The sequence below is a fragment of the Scardinius erythrophthalmus genome (genome assembly GCF_964197995.2).
Source record: "Scardinius erythrophthalmus genome assembly, chromosome: 13".
NCBI classification, from domain to species: domain Eukaryota; kingdom Metazoa; phylum Chordata; class Actinopteri; order Cypriniformes; family Leuciscidae; genus Scardinius; species Scardinius erythrophthalmus.
In genome coordinates this window covers 37,119,633-37,132,066 of record NC_138233.1, presented here as the reverse complement: position 1 = coordinate 37,132,066, position 12,434 = coordinate 37,119,633, and the positions used below count along the sequence as shown (strand labels likewise).

General features: G+C 42.0%; 1 protein-coding gene across 1 annotated transcript in view; it reads left to right on the top strand.

Moving 5' to 3' along the window:
* Window positions 1-12,434, top strand: part of LOC308700501 (nuclear factor 7, brain-like) — a gene marked incomplete at both ends in the record, with an annotated part of 251,973 nt that overhangs the window by 200,735 nt on the left and 38,804 nt on the right. The window lies entirely within an intron of this gene.

Below are 12,434 nucleotides of genomic sequence, written 5' to 3'. Positions count from 1 at the left end.
TGTAACATGCAATAAACCAACCAGAGGCTCATTCCCAAAGTCTCAAAGAGAGTCCCATTCCCTTTAAAAGACAGTTGCACTCGCACCATGATGGATTCGCTATTTAGTATTTACATGGCGGATTTTTGCAAACAGAAAGACTGAACGCTTCTCCAGAGAGGAAACAGATCTGCTCGTGTGTGAGTTTATAAACCACGCAAGCAGACCATATTTTACATTGTAATCCTTTTTTTTATATATATATTTGGCATGTTTGTGTGCTGCTGTGCATCCCTGTGCGTGTAATGAGTCTATAGGTGCACATAATTAACGCGCTCTGTAATTTTTTATTTTTCACTTTAGAGCAGGTTTAAGTTGGTCAATGGCGCAGTCTGTTTCAGTTCCTCAAAATAGCAACGCTCCAACAATGCGACTGAACACACCTCGTTCTCAGACCAGCAGCCCATGGCGCACAGATGGGCACAAATGCATTTGCTATTTAAACAACGTGGCGCAGGACGTGAAAATGAAAATTGTGTCTGACTGAAACTAGCAAAACACACAGGTTGTGAGGTGGCAGAGCACTGTAGTATTTGATGTCTCATCTGTGTCTTATAATTATTCATGAGACTGAGTATTCTTATCCTATGAGAATACACTATCTCTTAATTATTCATGACACCACATGGATCTTTCCAATGACAGACATGTCAAACTGTGATATCGCGTAGTATATGAGAGTGGCAATAATGGGATGCAAGTGTTTGTTTTCGTGGTGCAAAAGTTCCAGTGTGATGCATATCTTTCCCCGCGATGCTGCAGGGCTAGACTCTGTCTGCGGGCGTTTGGCTGTCCATCAACCACGGACACATCTAAACACTATGTGTGTGTAGCATGTTGCAAGCATTTTTAGAGAGAGAGCTTTGAGAACTGGAGAATGGTGGACTTCAGCCATGTTCACTAATGCAGTCATGCGACTCTTGCGAGCGATGCAGTACCAAGTCCAGAGGACTTTTCAATCCCTTCAGAGGTGTGTGTGTGTGTCTGGGGATTCAGGAGAGAAGTCCTCCACCTCCACAGAGCCCTGCGTACTGCTGCCACTGCAGACTTCAATGTCACTGTCCATCTTTATTATGGGGTTCAGATATTCAGAAAGTGAGATATTTCAAGCCTTTATTTGTTAGAATTTTACAGCTTATGAAAACTGAAAATTCAGAATTAGAATATTGTGAAAAGGTTTTCATAGCTGTAAGCCATAATCATTAAAATTATAACAAAGGCTTGAAATATCTCACTTTGTATGTAATGAGTCTATATATTAGTTTCACCTTTTAAGTTGAATTACTGAAATAAACTAACTTTTGCACAATATAATTTTTATTTTTGAGTTTCACCTGTATGTAGCAGGGCATTCAGTTACTTTTGAAAGGACAAAAATAAGGTGTCAGTGTATTTCATTAGACTTTAACTTTGCCAGCTATAAAAAATCTAGCATTTCCTCACATTTTACCACTGATTTTTAGTGACAGTCGATATGCATGGCCCTCTGGCCGATGACAGTTTGTTTATTTAATTCATGTTTTTAAATTATGTTTTATTAACAAAGTTCGGGAGGAGCACTTTCAAATAATCAATCAATCAATCAATCAATCAATCAATCAATCAATCAATCAATCAATCAATCAACTCATCAAACAATGACCATGTGTCACGCTGAGGCAAGGATGAAGCAGAGAGAGAATCCAAGTGCAAGCATACATTTAATTAAACAAACAGGTAATCCAGGTGGAACACGGAACTCAGGACAAGAACAGGTAACAGTACATTAAACAACGGCCGACAACAATCCGTGTATCATTCGTTCAATCGTTTTTCGATTTAATATTGAAAGTAGAAAAATGAGAAAACAGTTCCTTTTTCGATTTTTCATTTTTTCCAAAAAAACGAAAAACAAGAATTCAGCTTGATTTTTCGTTTTTCGTTCTGAGGTAGCAAAATTAATAAACAGCTGGAAAATTCGATTTCTACACGTGGGCGGGAATGAAACGCCCCTTTCCTCTGATTTGTCAGCCGAAGATCAAACTGTCCCATCATCAGCTCTTCCTCAGTTCTGCACTGCAGAATAAGAGTCCTCCGTTGTGTGGATTCTTAACGCGTTTATTGCAACTTTTTCATGTTTTCCATCAACGAGACTAATGAATGGCTCGACACAACCCGTACTGGGGAATAGACTAGACGGGGCTTTCTTCTGTGTAGACCAGAGTTCTCAAGTGCCAGGGGATTGCTATTTTCATATTTTCCGAACTGTAAAGTTTTTTTTATTTTTTTTATCATGAACCACGCTGAGTTATATTCCTAAGTGACTATATAATGCATTTTACTTCAAATAATCTAAATGTTGACTTTGAAAAGTAGGTGCGTCCGAAGGCTATTCACTCTATTTTGGTTCATTTCTGGTGTGCGCCAGAAAGATGTTCAAGGAGACTGAGACGCACTAAAGTAGAAATCATGTTGTTTTCTTTATTTTTCAAAGGCATGACATTTTGTAGTCATTTTGAATGTACACAAATAAAAATATATTTTTTTACTGTTTCGAATGACAGAGTAACGAATAACGAAGTTATTTCCCCTGCTGAGCAACAAATCCAAGTGATGGCGCTGACGCATCGCTCGCTCTCACAACATAGGCTATTATCAGTTCACTTCTGGCATTGCTAACTTGACATCGCAGCCTGTTCATTATTAAAATAAAACACAGTCAACCACATATATAAAAAGTTATTCTGCTTAATTTAATTCGTCTGTTGTACAATATAAAGGCTGTGCCGCACAGCAGTTATTCCAAACTCATTTCCCATGCTGTGAAGATGATGATTTAGCCTATACGTGTAGGCCTATATTGGGACTCGACTGAAGTTTAAAGCCTTCTTTACATTACTAGTTAGCATCCAAATTTTGCATTGCAAATATGGAAACTTGGGACCGAGATGCGCGAAACCAACGTCGGTACAGTTTCTAGGCTTAGGCTATATATAGTCAATGCATTATTCTTTTCTTTTTCTATAAGTGTTGAAATATTTAATTTACAACTAATTATATTGATTATCTATATCTACATTTATTATTTAAAAAAAATATTACTGGGCGATCGAGGGCGACCATGTTAGGTTAACAGTTGTCATTTACCCTGCATACCGAGCTGATGCAAAGCATAAAGTTAGGTGAATTTATATCTACACAGAAGAAAGCCCTGTGTAGTTTATTTCCCAGTACGGGTTGTGTCGAACCATTCGTTAGTCTGGTTGTTTGATGAAAAAAAGATTAAATGTAGTTGCAATAAACGCGTTAAGAATCCACACAACGGAGGACTCTTATTCTGCAGTGCAGAACTGAGGAAGAGCTGATGACGGGACAGTTTGATCTTCGGCTGACAAATCAGAGGAAAGGGGCGTTTCATTCCCGCCCACGTGTAGAAATCGAATTTTCCAGCTGTTTATTAATTTTGCTACCTCAGAACGAAAAACGAAAAATCAAGCTGAATTCTTGTTTTTCGTTTTTTTTGGAAAAAATGAAAAATCGAAAAAGGAACTGTTTTCTCATTTTTCTACTTTCAACATTAAATCAAAAAACGATTGAACGAATGATACACGGATTGACAACCAACAACTGAAGCACAGAGGTTTAAATACACAGACAAACAAGCTAAACAAGATAACAAGGGGGTGTGGCTAATTAGAAACACCTGGGAGAACTAATAAACAAGAAAAACTACAAAGGACTACAAAACATGACACAGAACACGAAATAACAAAAGTGCACACAAGACAAGAGAAACACAGGACAGGAAACATTGCATAGCCCCCCACCTAAGGAGTGGATTCCAGACACTACTCAGAAGAAAAAAAAAAAAAAAAAAAAGTCCAGGATGGTTGTGGGTCTGATCCGGGGGCGGGACGGGGGGCTAGGCCCGTGGAGCGGAAGAGGGCCTGAAGACTCCGGCAGGGCAGAAGGCCAGGGCGGAGCAGGCTGTGCAGGCGGCCAGGGTGGAGAAGACTGTGCAGGCGGCCAGGGTGGAGCAGACTGTGCAGGCGGCCAGGGTGGAGCAAGCTGTACAGGCGGCCAGGGCGGAGCAGGCGGTGCAGGCGGCCAGGGCGGAGCAGGCGGTGCAGGCGGCCAGGGCAGAGCAGGCGGTGCAGGCAGCCAGGGCAGAGCAGGCGGTGCAGGCGGCCAGGGCAGAGCAGGCGGTGCAGGCGAACAGGGTGGAGGCGACCCTTCAGGCGGCCAGGGAGGAGACGACCCTTCAGGCGACCATGGCACAGGAACAGACACCGGCTCAGAGGAGACCATCTTGTCCGAAGACACCGGCGTGGAGTCGGCCATCTTGTCCGAAGACCCCTCGGGCGGCCACGGCGGTGAAGACCCTTCGGGCGGCCACGGTGGTGAAGACCCCTTGGGCGGCCACGGCGGTGAAGACCCTTCGGGCGGCCACGGCGGAGAAGACCCCTCGGGCGGCCAGGGCTGAGACGACCCTTTGGGCGGCCAGGGCGGAGACGACCCTTCGGGGTCTTTGGAGGGCTTTGAGCTGGGCAGGACTAGCGGCGAAGAGGGCTCTGAGCTGGGCAGGACCAGCGGTGAAGAGGGCTCTTAGCTGGGCAGGACCAGCGGCGAAGAGGGCTCTGAGCTGGACGGAACCAGCGGCGAAGAGGGCTCTGAGCTGGGCGGGACCAGCGTTGAAGGAGACTCTGAGCTGGGCGGGACCAGCGGTGAAGAGGACTCTGAGCTGGATGGGACCAGCGGCGAAGGAGACTCTGAACTGGGTGGGACCAGCGGTGAAGGAGACTCTGAGCTGGGCGGGACCAGCGGTGAAGAGGACTCTGAGCTGAATGGGACCAGCGGCGAAGGAGACTCTAAGCAGGGCGGGACCAGCGGTGAAGAGGACTCTGAGCTGGGTGGGACGAGCGGCGAAGGAGACTCTGAGCTGGGCGGGACCAGCGGTGAAGGAGACTCTGAGCTGGGCGGGACCAGCGGTGAAGAGGACTCAGAGCTGGCATGAATTGCAGGCTCGGCTGGACTGGCTTGAAGCTCTGGATCGGCAGAAGTGACGTGAGCAGTCTCTGGATCAGCAGAAGTGACGTGAACAGTCTCTGGATCACTAGAAGTGACGTGAGCAGTCTCTGGATCACTAGAAGTGACGTGAGCAGTCTCTGGATCAGCAGAAGTGACGTGAGCAGTCTCTGGATCAGCAGAAGTGACGTGAACAGTCTCTGGATCAGCAGAAGTGACATGAACAGTCTCTGGATCACTAGAAGTGATGTGAGCAGTCTCTGGATCACTAGAAGTGACGTGAACAGTCTCTGGATCACTAGAAGTGACGTGAGCAGTCTCTGGATCAGCAGAAGTGACGTGAACAGTCTCTGGATCAGCAGAAAAAACGTGAACAGTCTCTGGATCAGCAGAAGCGACGTGAACAGTCTCTGGATCAGCAGAAGCGACGTGAACAGTCTCTGGATCAGCAGAAGTGCGCTCTGAGCTTGATGGGACCAGCGGCGGCGAAGATGCGGCTGAAGATCAGGTGTTGACCTTGGGTGCCACGGAAGGAAGCTCTCCAGACATCTGGAGAGTGCCTCTCTCCAATCCAGACCGGAGAGATCGGGGAGCTCCCTCGGGTCAACCTCCCTAGCCCCCAGCTGGTAACACACCTTAATTGCCTCGTCACCCAGAGAGCAAGAGGCAGCAAGAGGAACAAATCCCCAGGTGTACTGGAACAGATCGAGGCTATCCAGGGCCAAGGCCGCGATCTGTCCAGCAAACTCCCGGGTCAGGCTGTGAAAATCAGGCATGACGCGAAGAGACTCAGGCTTTGCAGGCATGACACAATAAGACTCATTTAATGCTGCTGGATTCACCGTTTGGTCGGTCGTTCTGTCACGCTGAGGCAAGGATGAAGCAGAGAGAGAATCCAAGTGCAAGCATTCATTTAATTAAACAATCAGGTAATCCAGGCGGAACACGGAACTCAGGACAAGAACAGGTAACAGTACATTAAACAACGACCGACAACCAACAACTGAAGCACAGAGGTTTAAATACACAGACAAACAAGCTAAACAAGATAACAAGGGGGTGTGGCTAATTAGAAACACCTGGGAGAACTAATAAACAAGAAAAACTACAAAGGACTACAAAACATGACACAGAACAGGAAATAACAAAAGTGCACACAAGACAAGGGAAACACAGGACAGGAAACATTACACCATGTCTACCCTATCAGCATGAGAGGAAGCATATATATATATATATTCATTCTGTCAACTCGCCTAACTTCCTTGACAGTTTTCAGCATCCCTCCACCACCCCGACTCCTCACTCTTGGCTTGTTCTTTCACAGCCAGGAATACGGGGGGAGTACTCGGGGAATACCGAGCCCGGAGCCCTCTCCTCGGACAGCATGCCAAATATGCATTTATTCTATCTGACTTATTTGTAAGTGTGAACTTGTGAAACGTAGATTAACAAAAACAATAAAAAGTACATTTATGAATCATTTTAAATGCACATGTTAAATCGCTTTTTAAAAAAAGCTTTTGACAAACCTTTTCTCTCTCTATTTGCCAGATGCTTTTCTTTGTCGTTTTGCCAAATGCATTTTCTTTATCCAATTGTCAATCGAGTTAAAAAATGCCATTGGACAGTAAACACGTGGGAGCAACCAATCAACTTTCGCCTCAATTTGAAGGGCCAAACCATCTCCCACTTGTAAATGTAACACGCACTGTGATTGGACAGTTAGAGAAACTATACGTCATTACAGCGAGAGTTTGAATACGGGTTCTAGCGACGCAAAAATGTCCGGTGAATCTGAACGTGTTTGGAGAGGGGTTGTGGATGATTTGTTGGGTTTAGCTGATTTCTGCGAAAGAAATTCTCCTCTCGATTATCATTTTGTATATAGAGTTTCACAGTTGAGGGAAGATGTTACAAACACAGCAGATAATTGTGGTTGTACAATAAATGGAAGGATTTGGGTTATGTTTGATGAGGCACAGTGTGTCATTCAACGACTGAGTCCCTCGGACTGTAGCAGCCGTAACGCTATTGTACTTCCAAGCATTCTTGAACAACACCAGTTGTTGGATGTTCCAGCAGAAGAGACGGCAAGATGCCTTGAACGGCCTGCACATGTTTAACTACAGTGGTCAATCGAATGACTGACTTTATAGTATTATATACAGCATGTCGAAACATCAGGCTGGATATTTACTACTGTTAAGTTGGTTACGTGAAGGGGGTGGAACTATCGAATGTATATGAGTGCTTTAAAGGCCAGTGAAGTCAGAATTTGTTCAAATATTATAATATAATTGTATTATGTAATACCTTACTATGATTAAAACATGCTTTGTTTTTAGGTAACGTGACTTGTACACCTCCATTACGAACGAGGGGTTTGCTAGAATATTGGCGGAAATACACCACAGATACTTCAATGCTGGCTACAAGACGATCTTGGGACACATAAGATCCAGGCAACTGCGTATACAAAGTAGGTAATGTAGCAAATATTAACATTTTAATCATCTAATGTCTCATCCAGGTTTGATATTAACAGATTTAAGGACGTCCGGAGTTAATGGATAATGGATTACAGTCAGGAGTTAGGCTACTGGATAATGTTGCTAATGTCTAGGGTCAAACAGAATCTGCACTTACAGACCTAAATATAATCCTTTACACATGTCTACAAAATAAAATCCCCATCAGTCACAAAGTTTTATATATTAAATATTTTGTTTTGTTTTACGTTTTCAGCTACCAATTATGGTGTGATAGTCTTATATTCTGATAGATCTGAAAGAGTACACCATTTTCTATACTTGTTTCTTTCCCAAATCTGCAAAAAAAACATGCAAAAAGTGTATTTTATCTGCATTTATCGAATTGTTGACTGTGTAACTTGTTGACCACTACTTTTGTAGACATGTGCATATTATTAAATTTATTGCAGATTCTGTGTGACCCTACATTAGCAACATTATCCATTAACTTTACCAAAGAAATGCTTAACACCAACTGAATAAGTTTAATTCCCATCAATGTGCCACACTAGGGCTGCACGATATGAGGAAAAGCTGTGATGTGCGATAACATTGTTTAATACTGCGATGGCGATATGACTTGTGATAAATATTCAAATGTGAATGTTAGCTATACTGTTCCCATGTCTTAGTGCTTTAATAGGTTCTTTGCAAACCTAAACATTGAATAGCCTATTCCCACTGAATAAAGAAATAAAATAGATAATTTTTGACATGCTTTTATTGAACAAATTACACACAAATGAGGCATTATAACTATAAGAAATTAACGTTAAATTTCCTCTACTCCTTTTAAAATATTTTCTTGTAAACTCAACAAAAACATCTCTCTTTGAATAAAACAAATGTGGGGAAAATAGCTTTTATACTCAAATAAATAAATATAAATAAAAATGGCCATTTAAAATAACTGTAATGGCTCATAAAACCAGCAAACAAATATATGCCCCTTGGGACAAGTTACTGCCTTGGTTATCTCTTTAGGGCAAGTTCTTGGCCAAGAAAACCAGCATGTTAACTTTGCTAGGTTTCAAACATGTACGTTGACATGTTACCACATTCCCAGAAGTGCTGAAGAGCCTTTCGGAGGGAGAACTAGTCGCAGGTATACAAAGATACTTCCGAGCAAGTTTGGCGAGCAAGAGTTTCCACCAGGCCAAAGGGTCTGCTTCACTGTGAATGATGGGGGAGAACAAGTAGCTGTTAATTTCAGCTTCGACAGCTTGCTCCAGATGCATGAAAGATGCTGTTGGAGTGGGGCTAGGATTTGTTTTGAGCAAACTGCCCAATGATCGCTTTGTCTTTTTTTCGCTGGGTGGCTCCATGGTCTGGGCCTCTGTGTTCTCAGAAGGTGTCCCCTCCTTCTGTGCTGAGTCTTTCATTTATGACATGATCCTGCTCTTGATGTCCTCAACTTTTTCACTGCTGATGTAGGTGACCTTGAACCTGGGGTCCATGAAGTTGTAGCAACAATGGGTTGTACATTAATATTAATATTAGCTCAAATGATCTATAGGGAATTTTAATAATTAATCATGAATATGATTAATATTTTGCATATTACAGTTACATTAATCGCAGCTGAACTAGATTGATATATGAATGATTACCATAACGGGTTATGGTTCGTCATTAATACATCAATAGTCTTATTTCAGCTCGAAGTTATGGGATAACTTTAATGGAATTAATTTAGCTATCAAACAATCTGTTTGTCCAGCAAACATTAAATGTAAGATTAACTTAACTCTCAAGGAAAATTATCCTTCTTACAAACATGAGAAAGAGTATCTTTTCCAGGCCTTGAAAAAAACAACTCTCTGTGTTTGTAAAATTAGGTTACTTAAATCGTACCAAGATAAAGCATATAGCTAAGATCGAACATTTCAGTGACTTTGTAACATGGGCAATTAAAACAGAGTCAATCAAGGACATATGGAATTTAATAATTGGACTAATACATCAAACTAAGGAATAAATCAAACTACACAATACACGGATTATATGTCTATAAAATACAGTTAAACAATACAAGATAACGAATAACAGTGAGAGAGAGAATAAAATTATCAGAATTAGAGAAAGATAGAATGACAGAAAAGGATGAGAGAGAGGATGAGAGAGAGAGAGAGAGAAGGATGAGAGATGAGATCGGAAGTGAAAGCATAAATCTGCGATCAGAGGTCGCAGTAGGCTATGGCAAAAATCCCAGACAGTACCCCTTGAGAGACAACAAAGAAATCACATTAAAAGTTCAATTCAATAATCAATACTTGCACATGGTTCTCTTTGTATAAGGAAGGAAGACAGAGTCCTTTGTGTGTCTTTAAGAGCAGCGTGAGTCTGAAATAAAAGAGAAGAGAAGAGAAGCAGGCCAAAGCTGGTCCGGACTTGGGTTTCCAAAGTTTTGGAGGAGGGAGAAGAGAGAGAGAAGAGAGAGAGAATTGAAGGTTTGGACTTTTTATCAGTGTCCCGTGTACGCCTCCTTTGCGTGGAGGACGAATCATCTTAGAGCATTTCGAACGGGAAGATCTTTTCTTTGTCTTGTCAGGACAACTAATCTGCATGGTTTATGATGGTATGAATTTTCGTCATTTCTACCCAGAAAGATTGTACACACGGAAGATTACATTTTACTGTAATCTCGCATGTGTGAGTGTTTCAGTCAAAACACGACGTTTAACCAGATACCAAGGATGACAGATAAAACATTTAAGGATACACACTTACACTCAAAAACCCGATTATAGGCATTTTACATTTGATTAACACACAATAAAATTGTAGATGCTTCCATTGTGACATGTGAAGACATCTAAGCACCAAAAGGAATATATTTAAAATATTTAGCGGTACTTTTCTCTGAAAAGTTCCATGGATGGTGTCTGTGTGTGTAATGTGTGTTTTGGAATGTGTGTGCGTTGGAATGTTGCGCCCCCGTTGTCTCCCTTGCATAGGGCTGGATGAGCTTGGTGGTCAAATTTTATGACCTGCCAATGAGATCGGGTTACGGGATGCGATTCTACTGAGAGAACATTCTTCAAAAATACATTTCAGAGCCAAACACTCGAAGATCATAACTATATGATCAAAACAACATTATTCACACATACATACAGGAAGTTCAGATACAAGTCTGAGTTACATACATTAAAAGGAAAAACACATTAAGTTAAACACAAAGGATGTTTGTGTGTGTGTGTGTATGTATGTGTGTGTCATTCAGAATTCAGGCTGCTTTTGTGAACTCTTGTCCTTTCCCCCACCCTTTCGGGGGGAGTCAGGATGTGAGTCCCGTGAGTTGGCGAGATTTGAATCAAAGGACTAGGTCGACCCTTTTGCTCAACGCTCGGCTTGTTATAAATGTGTCATGTGCCAGGGAGTACGGTGGCCGAGAGAGCTCAACGCGCTGCAAATGAAGAAAACACATGCAAACAGAAAAAAACGCATGCAAACAGAAAAAAACACATGCAAACAGAAAAAAACACATGCAAATAGAAAAAAAACACATGCAAATAGAAAAAAACCCACCAGCGAATAAGAAAACATCTTCATCAGTTTTACAACTCACGTGCGTCCCAATACTCACAACACAACCAAATACGGAAACGCGCTGCAATTACAGAAACGCGCTGCAAAAGTTCACAACAAAACCAAATACAGAAACGCGCTGCAAATAGGACAGAACACAACGGAAATGTTTCCGGGAACCCAATAAGTGACGGACGGACGGCTCGCGAGCTTTACCAGAGAGACGCGGGCTCTGGCTTTACCTATGCCCTAACGTTACTCTCTTAAAAAGGCAGACGGCAGAGCCCTTGAATTGGGCACTTTGGAGTGAGCGGGGCACTTGTGTGCCATTATGTTGCCATTATGTATTATGTTATTAGGGAGCAACGAAAGACAACGTAATTTCCTCATTATTTTCACCTGGGATGTTCCCATGACAACGCAGCGCGTGTCCATCAGCTGAATAGCTGTTCTTACCAGAAATATAGTATTAATGCTGTTAACATAACTGTTGCAAATAAATATACATTTTATACAACAAAGTTTTTAAAATATGTGTTATATCTTTGTGTGAGTGTCTTAAAACTTGCCGTCTCATATTTGGACCTATAGCTACATTCTAACATTTCTTATGAAACTTATTATAACATAACATGACAAAATGTGTTCAATGTAACTGATGTATAGATTAATGTCTTTCCCTCATGTTCTTTTTCTCTATCTTTTTTTTAATTTATTTATTTTAGTCTTCAGCTCATTGTTCTTTTTAGTATTCTTATGACATTGAACATATCGCAAATACATTTTGTATATTGTATACAAAGTTGTATGTCATAAACGTGTCATCTTTGTATGTTTTGCAAAAAATATAAATAATAATAATAAATGTAGACAGCTGTAAGCACGTCCTAGCCGTCCGTCCGTCACTTATTGGGTTCCCCGGAAACATTTCCGTTGTGTTCTGTCCTATTTGCAGCGCGTTTCTGTATTTGGTTTTGTTGTGAACTTTTGCAGCGCGTTTCTGTAATTGCAGCGCGTTTCCGTATTTGGTTGTGTTGTGAGTATTGGGACGCACGTGAGTTGTAAAACTGATGAAGATGTTTTCTTATTCGCTGGTGGGTTTTTTTCTATTTGCCTGTGTTTTTTTCTGTTTGCATGCGTTTTTTTCTGTTTGCATGTGTTTTCTTCATTTGCAGCGCGTTGAGCTCTCTCGGCCACCGTAAGGGAGGCCCTAGCCCGAGCGGCGCCCCCGCTGGTCAACATGCCCCAAGGGGGTCGTAAACAGAATGCTCTTTGTTTACTCAAGAAGAAACGAGCTGTGTTTTGCAAATCAGGATTCGCTAATTC